Source organism: Oryctolagus cuniculus, chromosome 11 (genome assembly GCF_964237555.1).
Source record: "Oryctolagus cuniculus chromosome 11, mOryCun1.1, whole genome shotgun sequence".
In the NCBI taxonomy this organism is placed as follows: Eukaryota; Metazoa; Chordata; class Mammalia; order Lagomorpha; family Leporidae; genus Oryctolagus; species Oryctolagus cuniculus.
This window is the reverse complement of record NC_091442.1, coordinates 27,845,001-27,857,890: the sequence shown is the minus strand read 5'-3', so window position 1 is coordinate 27,857,890 and position 12,890 is coordinate 27,845,001. Positions and strand designations below refer to the sequence as shown.

The 12,890-nt window shown below is 55.6% G+C and overlaps 1 protein-coding gene across 1 annotated transcript in view; it reads right to left on the bottom strand.

The window, feature by feature from the left end:
• Positions 1–558: 558 nt before the first annotated feature.
• Positions 559–12,890, bottom strand: part of STK35 (serine/threonine kinase 35) — an 80,607-nt gene continuing 68,275 nt past the window's right edge. Inside the window, exons 4-5 of the transcript XR_007919345.2 lie at positions 2,262–2,307; positions 559–1,611 (exon numbers count right to left, since the gene is read on the bottom strand). The gene's annotated coding sequence lies outside the window, so the exon portion shown is untranslated. The remainder of the gene's footprint in view (positions 1,612–2,261; positions 2,308–12,890) is intronic.

The window sequence follows — 12,890 nt, the reverse complement described above, 5'->3', positions numbered from 1 at the left end:
TCGTCATCCGTAAAGCGCCTTACACTGGTGAGTTGCTATAAAATGAATATTACTGCCTCTCTGAAAGGTGCAGTTTCCTCTTCTGAGAGTAGCTTTTTTTTTTTTTAATTTTTTTTTATTTTTGACAGGCAGAGTGGACAGTGAGAGAGAGAGACAGAGAGAGAAAGGTCTTCCTTTGCCGTTGGTTCACCCTCCAATGGCCGCCGCTGCAGCCGGCGCACCGCGCTGATCCGATGGCAGGAGCCAGGATCCAGGTGCTTCTCCTGGTCTCCCATGGGGTGCAGGGCCCAAGCACCTGGGCCATCCTCCACTGCACTCCCTGGCCATAGCAGAGAGCTGGCCTGGAAGAGGGGCAACCGGGACAGAATCCGGCGCCCCGACCGGGACTAGAACCCGGTGTGCCGGTGCCGCAAGGTGGAGGATTAGCCTATTGAGCCACAGCGCCGGCTCTGAGAGTAGCTTAAGACAGGGTTGACATTGTTCAACTACAGCATCAACTGGGAAACTAAAGAAAACTATTCCTCCAAACATATACAATAAGAGAGTGCCAAAGACAGATTGGTGCCTCGCCTTTTAATTATTTTCCACATCTCCAACAGATTCACTTTTTGGAAGGAATGGATTTTAAGAGGAAAAAAAAAAAACCACCATGGGGCAGCAGTACGGAGTGGAAAATAAGCACAGACGTGGCTCTCTGGCTGACTGTTGTATAACCACATCAGAGAATGTCCTGTGCCAACACCATAAAGGACCCAAGACCGAGGCGGCCCCCCCGAGGCTGAAGGCTCCGTCTCTGGACGTGGCATTGAGGCTGCAGCCCAGGCTTTTGGATGGTTCCCTGGGATGGTGGCACAGGTCTGACTTCAACCAGATTAGAATAAGAATACACAGGCCTTGGCAGAAGGAGGTGGAGCCTTGGCGGGAGGAGGTGGAGCCTTGGCTACCCCCCCCCCCCCCGCCGGTGTCTCACAGCTATGGAAGTTCCTCCCCAGGAGGCAGTGCAGAGGGTGGAGGGGTAGGAGTGTGTGCTTCTTGTCAACCCCCTTGGGATGGGCCACAACGAGCATCTCTCCCATGCGTGAGTGGCGCACTCACCTCTTCCACCATGTTGTTTTCGGTCACTGTGGATCAGGGATTGGCCACCTCCTGGGGAGGTACTAGTATGGCCCAGACACAGCAGCAGCTGCCATTGCTACTAAGGCCGGGTGCACTTTGAAAGCCTCTAAGTGGGGTGGGCGGGGAAAAGGCCAGAGAGGGCAGGAGGAAGAGAGTTCTCCCCTCCAGTGGTCCAGACAGGGGTTTAGTACAGAGCAACCCTGCCACCCAGCTCTTAGCAGGAGGGACTTTACCTGTCCACTCGTCAGTCCATCATGCATAGCTTCGTTCATTCATTCATGGTGTTTCTCTTACGCCCAGCATTGGCATTAGCCTACAAATAACTTCCGAAGGGGAACTGGTGCTCAGAGATGGAGAAAGCCCTCCTGTTGCTAGGAGGGAGGCACTTGGAGCAGGAAGGTGCGCGTGCCCCATCTCTCCGTCATTCTGTTTCCTCCAACGCAGCTCTGCACCCTCCACCCTGGCTCCTCACACACAGGGCGCTCATCACCAGGGCTGAAGAAAGAAAAGGAACAGGGCTGGGTGTGGTAGGAGGAGATCTGGCGGGAAGCGAGCCCACTGGCATGTGGGCAGCTGCAGCTGGGTCTTGCTCTATTGAGAAGCATTCGGGGCTGACCGGGGCAGGGGTTGGGTCTTCTGGGGGACACAGAGCAGCCAAGAGCCCCCCCAGCCACACTGTGCAGCACCTCAGCATGTCAGGGACATGGCTGAGGCTCCGCACACCACTTATAGTACCTTATAGCATTCTTTTTTTTTTTTTTTTTAAACAATGCTGATTTATTTTATTTTCATTTGCTTGAAAGGAAGAGAAGCAGAAAGACAAACAGACATCTTCTATCTGCTGGCTCACTCCCCAAATGCCCACAATAGCCAGGGCTGGGTCAGACCAATGCCAGGATCCTAGAACTCAATCCAGGTCTCCCATGTGGGTGGCAGGGAGCCAAACGCTTGAGCCATCGCCTGCTGCCTGCAAGGGTGTGCATTCACAGGAAGCTGGCATCCCTGAAGTTCAAAGTCAGACATTCCAGCGTGGGATATGTGGTGCTCCAAGTGGCCTCTGAAGCAGCCCCTGCAACCTTGACCCCTTCTCTTACATAAGGCTCCCCAAGTCACGCAGCCTCGTGTAGATTCAAACCCAGACTCACCTAACTCCAGATTCTCCTTCTCCATCTTCCTCTGCACCAAAACCACCTAAAGGCAATGGTAAAAAATGTGGAATCCAGAGTCCCTACCCTCCCGCCAGCCCCCACCCCCACCCCTCCACCGCACATGACCTGGGAGATCTGGGGTGGGGAACTGAGGGCCGCAGGTGATTCCGCTTGGAGCTGTCTACTCTGCCTCAGGTAGAGTCGGGAGGGTGTCGCACTCTCGAATACTTACCACAGTGATGCCAGAAGAACCAGAGCTGAGATTAACTCCACACCGACTGTGTGTCAGGCACTCCCCTGAGGGCAGGTTAACTCTCTACCCCTTGGTGAGCCCCGCTGGGAGCCAGCGTCATCTCCCACCTACGTCCTATTATAATAATTATATCATAAATCAGGAAAGGGGGTAATATAACATGAGGCTGGGGAAGACCTCCCTGACGTTTCATAGATGACGCATAATTGAGGTCTAACTGGTTCGATGTCACAGAACTTTCTGGAACCAGGCTTCTGAACCACCCCCACTAAACGTACTTAAAACGCTAAAGGAGACAAGGAGCGAATGAGCGACACCACTTGGGGTGTGGAGAGAGCCTGCAGGGAGACCTTTGGGGAGAAGCTGGGCGAGGACTCCCCGGGGCAGAATTCCACCCCTTGGAGAAGGTGGGCGAAGGCACTGCAGGGAAGCTTTGCTCCAGTAGCCCTGGCAGAGGCTGGGCAGGCAGGGGAGGAGCTCCGCCAATGTACTGGATCTTAGTCCATTGTCCGATGCTATAACAGAACGCTGGAAACCGGGGATCTGTAAAGAACAGAGACTTCTTTGGCTCTTGGTTCTGGAAGCTGGGAAATCTAAGAGCATGGTACCAGCAACAGGCAAGGGCCTTCATGCTGCCTCAATCCTCGGCAGAAGGAAGCAGGGCCAGGAAGAGCCAGAGCGAGACAGCAAGAGAGGGCCTAACAAATCTACTCTCGTGACCACCAGCCCAGTCCTCTCAAAAATGACATCGATCCATTCTTGGGGGCAGAGTCCTCAAACCTGAGTCACCCCTAACGTCTGACCTTGAAGATCTCTGAGCTCAGGATCAGGTTTCCAACACATGAACTTCGGGGAACACATTCAAGCGGTGCACAGGAGGGCATGAGCACACACACGTGCGTGTTTGTGTGCAGACAGAGGGGCCGCAGACAGGCTGGCAACACGGCTGCAGGCTGGCGCTTGGGAACTGGCGGGTGTGCTAAGTGCAGTGGCGACCACAGGCGGCCTCTGCGCATCCATGGATTCTACCAAAGGAGGGCTTCAGTCCTGCTACCTTGTGTTTGCCTTGAGAATTCTGAAGTCCAGAGAAAGGGGACTCATCTGAGCCGACACCACTGGTTAGGAAGAGAGATGTGGAGAGAAAGAGAGTGAGAGAGGCTGGCGCCACAGCTCACTAGGCTAATCCTCCGCCTTGCGGCACCGGCACACCGGGTTCTAGTCCCAGTCGAGGCTCCGGATTCTGTCCCAGTTGCCCCTCTTCCAGGCCAGCTCTCTGCTGTGGCCAGGGAGTGCAGTGGAGGATGGCCAGACACAGCGCTTCGAGGCAGGCCCGGGAAAGGAACCTCATGGTGGGGAAGGCCACAGGAAGTCCTGCTGCAGGAAGGGCGTGTGGGACACACCACTGATTCTCAGCGTGTGTGCTCCCAGCCTGGCAGCCACAGCATCCCCCGGGAATGTTCTCGGGCCTCGCTCCACACTTGCCAGATCGGCTGCTCTGAAGGAGGGGCAGGCCATGTGCATCTCGGCAGGTGTGTCAGGCGACGCTGGCGCTCGCTCAGGACACCCAGCTGCAGCCTCTCCAGGGTGGGTGCGCGGGGGCTTCTGCAGTCTCTGGGTCAGTCTCCATGGAGTCCTCCTGCCCTTGAGGTGCCCAAGGAGTCTTCCTGATCTCTGGTTGACTTGTCCAGTTTATTCCACAGACATAATCAATAGGTAGGCATTGGAGAGTAGAGGAGAGAGAAAGCTGGTTTCAAAAAGTGTTTCTGGGCGCCAGTTCGAGTCCCGGCTGCTCTGTTTCCAACCCACCTCTCTGCTATGGCCTGGGAAAGCAGTGAAAGATGGCCCAAGTCCTTGGCCCCTGCACACATGTGGGAGACCTGGGAAGCTCCTGGCTCCTGGCTTCGGATGGGCTCAGCTCCAGTTGTTGTGTGCATTTGGGGAGTACACCAGAGGATGGGAGACCTTTCTCTCTGTCTTTCCCTCTCTCTGTCTGTAATTCTGCCTCTCAAGTAAAAAAATAAAAAAGTGCTTCTGGAACAGGCTTTTAGCCCGGAGGTTGGTGTGCCGGGGTCCCCCATCAGAGGGCCTAAGATTGAGTCCTGGCCCCAGCTCCTGACCCCAACTTCCTGCAATGTAGATTATGGGTGGTGGTAGTGATGGCTTCAGTGACTGGGCTCCTGCCACCCTTGAGGGAGACCTGGACTCAGTTTCTGGCTCCTGGTGTTGACCTGGCCGCAGTCCGGGCCTTTGCGAGCATCTGGGGAGTGAACCAGCAGGTGGGAGCTCTGTCTCCCTGCCCCTCGAATCCACGTTTAAGAAGTGCTTCTCTACAAACAGTTCTGAAGCCAGAAGCACTTCTGGAGCGGGTGAGCAGCATGAGCCCGCTTGACCCATCCAAGGGTGTTGGTGAGTGGGCCCAAGTGGCCTCTAAAACCGACTCATTTCTGGCTCCATTGTTCTCAAGTACAGGACCTCAGAGGGAGGACTACAAATCCATTTAAGCGCAAGGAGAGGGTGTGCGGCTGTCAGCATCCTTGCTGTCCTGCCCCCACACTCCAGCTGGTCCCCTGACTCACCGCGGGGCTCCCAGGGCCTCCCCAGTGCTCGGCAGGTGCACTGAGCTCCATGGACCTTGCGCAAGGCCCTGGCACCAGCCCCTGCCCTGCCGGGAGTGCCCTTCTCCAGGTGTTTCAGGGCCTTGCTCTGTCCCTGGTGCAGGTCTCTGTCAAATGCCACCTCCTCAGGGGAGGCCTCCCTGGCCCCTCAGCTCAAGCGTCACCCGCCACCCATTCTTCTTCCCCTATTTGAACTTCCCCCACTTGACATGACTCAAGCTACATTCACAGAAAGGTCACGGACAATGCATATTACACCAAAGCTAGGCATGAATTTCAATGATTTTTTTTTATGCCAACATAAACTTAGCCTTTTACAAAATTTAAAACAGTTGTAAAAATTTCAGAGAAACAGATGGGTAGGCTGAGAGCTACTCCCTACTGGTTCAATCCTTAAATGCTGGCCGGGGTCAGGCCAGAGCCAGGAACCAGCAACACAATCCAAACCTCCCGTGTTGGCAGGAGCCTAATTATTTGAGCCATGGGCAGGAAGCCGGCCTCAGGCGCCAGAGCCAGGATTCAACCCAGGCGCCCTGACGTAGGAGGTGAGCATCCTAGTCTTTAGGTGAAACAACCACTTCCTGAACTAAATTTTTGGTTCCATTTTTTCCCCCACAAAGTCTTTGAAGCTCCCCGAGCCATCCAACAACATTAGTTGCTATTACACAATGTAATGCCGACCAGCATCCTTTGCGCCAGCAAGCAGATGAACGCCGCGGTACTGAGCAGGAAAGCCACACCCCCAAGGTTGTTCGGCAATGCGGTAGAAAAAAAGGCAGCTCTCAGCCAATCCCCACGCCGTTAGCCATCTCAGCAGAGAACAGACGGGGCCAGGGGCGCAGACTGGGTTTCCACGCCAAACTCCCACTGGGCGTGGGAGACCTGCAAGGACAAGGACACGCTGAAGGGTGACCGCTCGGAAAGCCACGAAGCTCCCCCAGTGCTAGCTCCTCATTTGGTCATTCACGTTCCGGCCACCTACTCAGTGGCAGGCCCAGTGTCAAAGCGTGGGAACACTGAAAGGAAGAACTGAAGCCTGGCTTCCGGCTGAAGGCCATCACACTACAGTGGCAGGAACACGCCGGGGACGAGACACAACAGCATGGAGGGTCCCGGGGCTGTGACTGAATGTCTGGTGAGTAAGGCCTTACCCGATGTCACCCCTTGAGTTAATAAAGCCCTGTGGGCCTTGCTTCAAGCTTCGAGACATTCGAGAGCAATCAGGATGCTCCTGGCCACAAGGAACAGAAATGGACCACATGGAGACTTTGGGGGGAAAAGCCTCACATGACAAGAACTGTGTGTGTGTGTGTGTGTGTGTGGCGGGGGTGGGGGGGTGGGCTGAGGAACAATTCCTTGGTAAAATATTAAGATTTATAAGTTAAGGGGCCAAGGCTGTGGCACAGTGAGTTAAAGCTCTGGCCTGCAGTGCCAGCATCCCATATGGGCACCGGGTCAAGTCCCAGCTGCTCCACTTCTGATCCAGCTCTCTGCTGATGTGCTTAGGAAGGCAGTGGTGGATGGTCCAAGTGCTTGGGTCCTTGCACCCACATGAGAGACCCAGAGGTTGCTCCTGGCTCCTGGCTTTGGATTGGCCCAGCTCCAGCTGTTATAGCTGTTTGGGGAGTGAAGTAGCTGGAAGACCTCTCTCTCTCTCTCTCTCTCTCTCTCTCTCTCTCTCTAACTCTACCTCTCTGTAACTTTGTCTTTCAAATAAATAAAATAAATCTCTTAAAAAAGACTTATAAGTTGAACTTAAAAGTTTAACAAACTAGGCTTTTATTTCTAACCTGAATACATTCAATATTAAATTTAAAATCGAAAGTAATCGAAAGTAATACTTTCTGTGTATAAAAGTCCCCATCGGGGGACCCACCCCAATATCTCAGGGGTGCTCACCCGACCTCCCCCTGAGCCAGTGAGATGTGAGGGCACGGCTGCAGATTTCTAGAAAGGCGACGCGTGTTTCGGCTCTCCCACAAGGGCTGACGGAGCTGATGTCACGGTTCCGGCGCAAGGTCCGGAGCAGACGCCGCTGTGTGCACAGCAACGCCCAGGCAGGTCTCTGACGGAGCAGACATGGGGCTGCAGCTCTGCGGGCGCAAGGGCACGCGAGCTGCTGGGTTCCAGCCTCATGGGAACCTGCCTCCTGCCCCTCGGCCACAGGGCCCTGGACTCCCCTTCTCTGCCTGTCTCTTTTACTTGGGCTGACGGAATGTGTTCTGACTGCAGGGGATTCAGCCTGGGTTTGCATTTAGACATAAACAGGCTCCAATCCTGACTTGCCCACGCTGCCTGTGAGGCCCCGGGCAGTACTGCTGCTCCCTACGCCTCAGTGTCTCGGGGGAAATGGCAGTAGCTCCCCCACCTACAGCTCTAAGCTGCCCAGGGCGCCCGATGAGCCCAGGGCGCCCGATGAACACGTTCGAGGTGCTGGGGATGGATCAGGAGCAGCGCCCCCTCCCCACTGGAGCCTCTCTTTTCCCTCTCTCTCCTCTGCTCTTGGTCGGCCCAGCCACGTGAGGAGCCACGTCCTCCCCTCCACTGGCAACGTCAGGTCAAAGTCATCTCCCTTCTCAAGACACTTATGCCTCTTGTTCTTCTGCAGAGACTCCCAGATGCCCCTGGGTTTCTGTCGTAGCTATCTGTGCTGGGGCCGATGGGCCCCGTTAGACGCCAGGCACCTTCTCACTGACACGCAGCACAGACCTGGTATGCAGTAGGTACTTAATAAATATTGGATGAATGAAGCAATTAAACATTCACAAAGCTCTTCAAACTTTCATCTTGCCTGTCTTCTCCTATGTAAAACAGGGGCTGAAGGCGTCGCTCTGGTCGGTTCTTCTTGCCCGTGAATGCCTACTGCCAATCTGCGGGCGGCAGGCGGCACCCCCTCTCCTCCCATCTCTCTGAACCCCCTTCCTCCAGGACGATCCTGTGGCTTCGCTGGTGCAGGAGCTGGAGATGAGATGCGCTGTTCATTCTGGCGCCCCCCGGGGGGCTGTTCTGAGCCTTTGGCGATGAGATTTGGCGGTTCCATTCTGTTCTCCGCTGGGGCTGCAGCCGAGCCTGTGCTTCCAGGCAGCTGGTTGTTTCGTGCTCGGAATTTCTCTTTAATTCTCCAACACGAGGAAGACCAAGTCGTCTGGGGAGCGGTTTCCTTCAACCACCTCTGCACTGGTGAGAAGTGGGTTCAGTGCAGGAAGCAGATGGCCCAGCTTTGGTGGCCATAAACTGGCAGGGGGCTGTCTTCCAATATAACAAGGCCAAAGGCAGGTGGCTGCTGGTTTTGTTTGTGACTCTGAGTCTCTTGGTCTTTGCCTCATGGTGAGATGGCTGCTACCACACCAACCATCTTGGCTGTGCTCAGAGCAGGAGGGAAAAACAAAAGCTTCCAGAATCTTCACTCCCACTCTACACCCAACTTGGCAGACGAAAGCAGATTTGCAGAGAGGCAGAGGCAGAGTCAGAGAGAGAGACAGACAGAGAAAGAGAGAGAGAGAGGTCTTCCATATGATGGGTCACATCCCAAATGGCCTCAATGGCCACAGCTGTGCTGACCTGATGCCAGGAGCTTCTTCTGGGTCTTCCATGCACGTGCAGGGGCCCAAGGACTTGGACCATCTTCCACTGCTTTCTCAGGCCACAGCAGAGAGCTGGATCCGAAGTGGAGCAGCTGGGACTCGAACAGGCGCCCATATGGCATGCCGGCACTGCAGGTGGCGGCTTTACCAGCTACGCCACAGCGCGGGCCCCTGGTTATGTCTTACTAGCCAGAAGTGGGTGACAAGGACCCCCTTAACTGGGAAAGTGGGGAGCGGGGCTGTTGGTATAGGCTTAGCCTACGTTTGATTCCTTTAGTGGATCTGGACATACTGGTGTCTTCCCCAGAAGCAGCCGCTGCTGTTCTCAGGGATGAACGCTGGGAGCTGCGATCTCTGCCTCTAACCCCGGTGTCGGTTGGGCCCCCCTGCCCCTTGAGATCTAAGGGAGATCGGCCGGAAGTCTAGGCTGCACTCCCTGCTGGAGGCGTCCTCGAGGCATCTGCGCATGTACAGCGCTTGGGAAGCAGGTGGCTGGCGCCCTCCATGCCACGTCAGCTTTCGGCACGCACCTGTTTTCACAAGTGACGCCCACTCGGCTCCAAGTCCCCTCAACTGTCCCCCATCCGGCTCCATCCTCTCCGCCTTCGCCACAAGCCTCAGCCAAATTAAAGAAAGCAAATCCACACGGAGCCTCTGAGAAAACAGCAGCCTTTAGAAAGGGGGCGTCGTGGGGAGGCGTCCCATGACGTCAGACCGCATGAGCGAACTCTGTTCTGAGCACCCCTTCGCAGCCCAGATCCGCAGCGCTCTGCTCCTCGCGCCCTCCCCGCACCTGCGGTCTTGTCGCACCTTCCTGGCTGGAGCAAAGCCCAGTTCTCAGGGAAGCAGTCTCCCATGAAACCGCAACACCAGGCAGTACCTCCCCACCCCCTCACCCCCGCCCACGCCCACGCCTACGCACATTCAGCTGTGCAGGGGGTGGTGAAGGGGCGCTCCGCGGGGGAGTGGGGTGAGGCTAGACCAAAACAGGCTGGTTGGAAGCTGTTTGGTCCTCACTAGCTTGAGCAAGCAGGAGCTCCCCACTGACCCACATCTCCTGCCGCAAGTTCCCGGTATTGCTATTTGAGACAACGCCCAGCTGTTGAGCCTTATCATGCCTTCTTTGTCATGACCTTCTTTTTTAAGTCTTGTTTGTCTGTTTATTTGAAAGTTATGGCACCAGAGGGGCAGGGGGAGATAACGGGATCATCCATCTGCTGGCCCTCACAACCAGGGCTGGGCCAGGCTGAAGCCAGGAGCCAGGAGCTCCATCCAGGTCTCCCACGTGGGTGGCAGCAGCCCAAGCACTTGGGCCATCTTATGCCGCTTTCGCTGGAGCATTAGCTGGGAGCTGGATCCAGGGTCTCGAACCTGTGCTCGGATGCGAGATGCTGGGGTCACAAGTCACAGCTTAATCTGCTGTGCCACCTTCTTTATGCAAATGCCTACTCAGGGTGCACCTGCGGAGGGTTCCCCTCCTGCACCCGAAGGCAGCCCAAGGGCAAAGACATGAGGCTTCAGGTGCTTCCGCTGGAGCCTGGAAGACAGAGGCAGAGCCCCTGGGCCCAACAGCTTTGACTGTCTCTCACCGGCTGCACCTGTTCTGCTCTTCCTCTGTGCACACCAGCGTTCTCCACCAAGGCCGCTGAGGGCTGTGCTCCGTTCAACAGACGGCTCAGACTAAGTTCTCCATCCCCAGGCAGTGCTCCCGGGAGAGAGGACCGGGGAATCTGCCCGTGACCCAATCTGCCGTGTGCATCCAGTGAGTGGGATTGGGGTCCCTGTGCTTAAGCCTGTCAGCCTAGGTCCTGTTTCCAGGGAGAGTTAGAGAAGGCATCCCCACGGGTGTCCCCTGCACTCAGGAAACACGCAGGCTCCCCAGTATACACCACACTTCAGCTTCTGCAGCTGTGGGTTGAGAGACGTGGGGCCATGCGTCCTGCCCGAAGGCGCTAGCGCCGGCCTCAGTTCAGAGATGCCTCTCGCGCGTCCCCTTGCCCCTTTATGCCTTGTCAGTGTCTCAGCAGCTGGCCAAGCGCTCATGCAGCTCGCAGCTCTGAGAACAGAGTTGATGCAGGCAGAGTGAACATAGTGCATCGGCTTGATCGATTTATTTATTTCTGATGTATTTATTTGAAAGGCAGAGTTACAGAGAGAGAGAGACAGGGAGAGATCGCCCATCTGCTGGTTCACTCCCCAGATGGTCAAGGGCTGGGCTGGTCCGAAGCCAGGAGCTGGGAGCTTCCTCCAGGTCTTCCACATGGGTGCAGGGGCCCAAGCCCTTGGGCCGTCCTCCACTGCTTTTCCAGGCCGCAGCAGAGAGCTGGATCGGAAGTGGAGCAGCCAGGATTCAGAACCAACACCAGTACAGAATGCCGGCATTGCAGGCGGCAGCTTTACCTGCTACGCCACAGCGCCAGCCCCGATTGGCTTGATTGATAATCTGGACTACTAACAAGTTGAACAACATACATGGAATGAAAATTCCTTGGAAAACACAGTTGACCCAAACCGGCACCAGATGAAATAGGAAATCTGAATGGCACCGTGTCTATGACATCTCAGCACAGATCTCCCCACAGAGACTCCGGCAGAACCAAGCGGCTTCGCTGCAAATTCTGCCACGGTCCAGTGTGTCTTTCTGCCCCATGGCGAACGTAAAGATAAACACCCATGGGCCAGGCTCTGGGGCAGCCAGGAGTTTGGATGTAATCATTTGGCCAATCAGATGTGCTTGTGCAAGACTTACACCTAGAACTCAGGGCAGTGGGAGAGGGCAGGACACAGAGCGTTTTCTTTACCCTTTTGGCTTACAGCAGCGACACCGTGGTTCTGGAACAAACAGCAGCATAGCAGCTGTCTCTCACTTCGCCAGGCAGCTTCCTGATCATGGCAGGGTACTAACTCGCCTGGTCACCCAGCTCCACAGCATGGCTCTGGGAACTCTTCCAGAAAGGTGAGCACAGGGACTGTTTCTCCAACTCATCCAACAGCCTGCACACCACTTCACAGTCCAGGATAAATCCCTTTGCATAAATTAGCAAGAGGAACTCTATTCTCTGAAACTCACTGTTGTCACGTGTGCATGGCTCCTCCTCCAGGAAGCTTTCCTGGACTAATCAGAGCCTTGGGGAGAGGCTGGGCTGGGGGTACTCCTTGGCACTCCTGCAGCCCCTCCTCCAGGATTTGCAAGCTGCTCTGTTTATGAACTCGCTTTGCTGAGGCTCTGAGCTCCCTGCGGGTAGGACCTGCAACCACACTTGCCAGCCGGCTCCAGCTCAGCTCCTGAATCCTGTGGCTCACGCGCCCTTGGTTCTGGGACATCTCAGAAGGCAGCTTCCTCTGCCAGAAATCAGGCCCACTGGGTGTCAGGAAACCTGAGGTTGTCATGACAACTTTCTGCTGCTTTCCTGAGCGGATCCCTAGACTTGCAGAACAAAAGGCAGAGAGAGAGAGAGAGAGAGAGAGAGAGAGAGAGAGAGAAAGCAGTGCAGGTGCTCCGGGCGGACGGACCTGGGTCTTTACGTCCCGGATCTGCTGCTGTGGCCCTGGAGACAGGGCTGGGGCCGAGTGGCACTTCCTCCCTTGGGAATTGTGGCTGAAGGACAGCTGCTGGGCGGGCTGCCATGGGTGCTGTGTGCAGAGCTCCTGAGGCCTTGTGTGGGGCCACTGCTTTTGTCATTTTCTGATAAAATGGGGAGGGGCCCAGTCCTCTGACCACCCCTCCGCGGTCCCCCGCTAATATTCTTTTTGGAAGTTCTTGAAGACCTAACTCCGTGAGAGTAAAGAGGGGATGGAAGGCAGACGTGTTTCTCCGTGACCCGGGAGCCGCTGGTGGCACCAAGACTGGGAGCTCCTCGGGGAGAGGCTGATTCCTGGTCTGGACACCGGATGCTGGGTAGCTCAGTGCGTTCCCCTTGTGATACCCACGGAACTGTGTGCTTATGATTTCTGTCTATACATCTTTGTTGTATGCCAATTTTTAAAAGTTTATATTGCATGTTCGTCTAAAAAAATCTGTAAAGGCTGCTTCTCTAAGAGCTTATCCCTCTACATGGCTCTAAAGAGGCAGAGCTAGCGTGGTGTCAGGGAGAGGGGCTGGGTGCACCCACCCACCACCCAGCAGCCAGGCGGCTGCATTAGCCAGCTCCCACAGCCTCCTTTATTAAGAGAG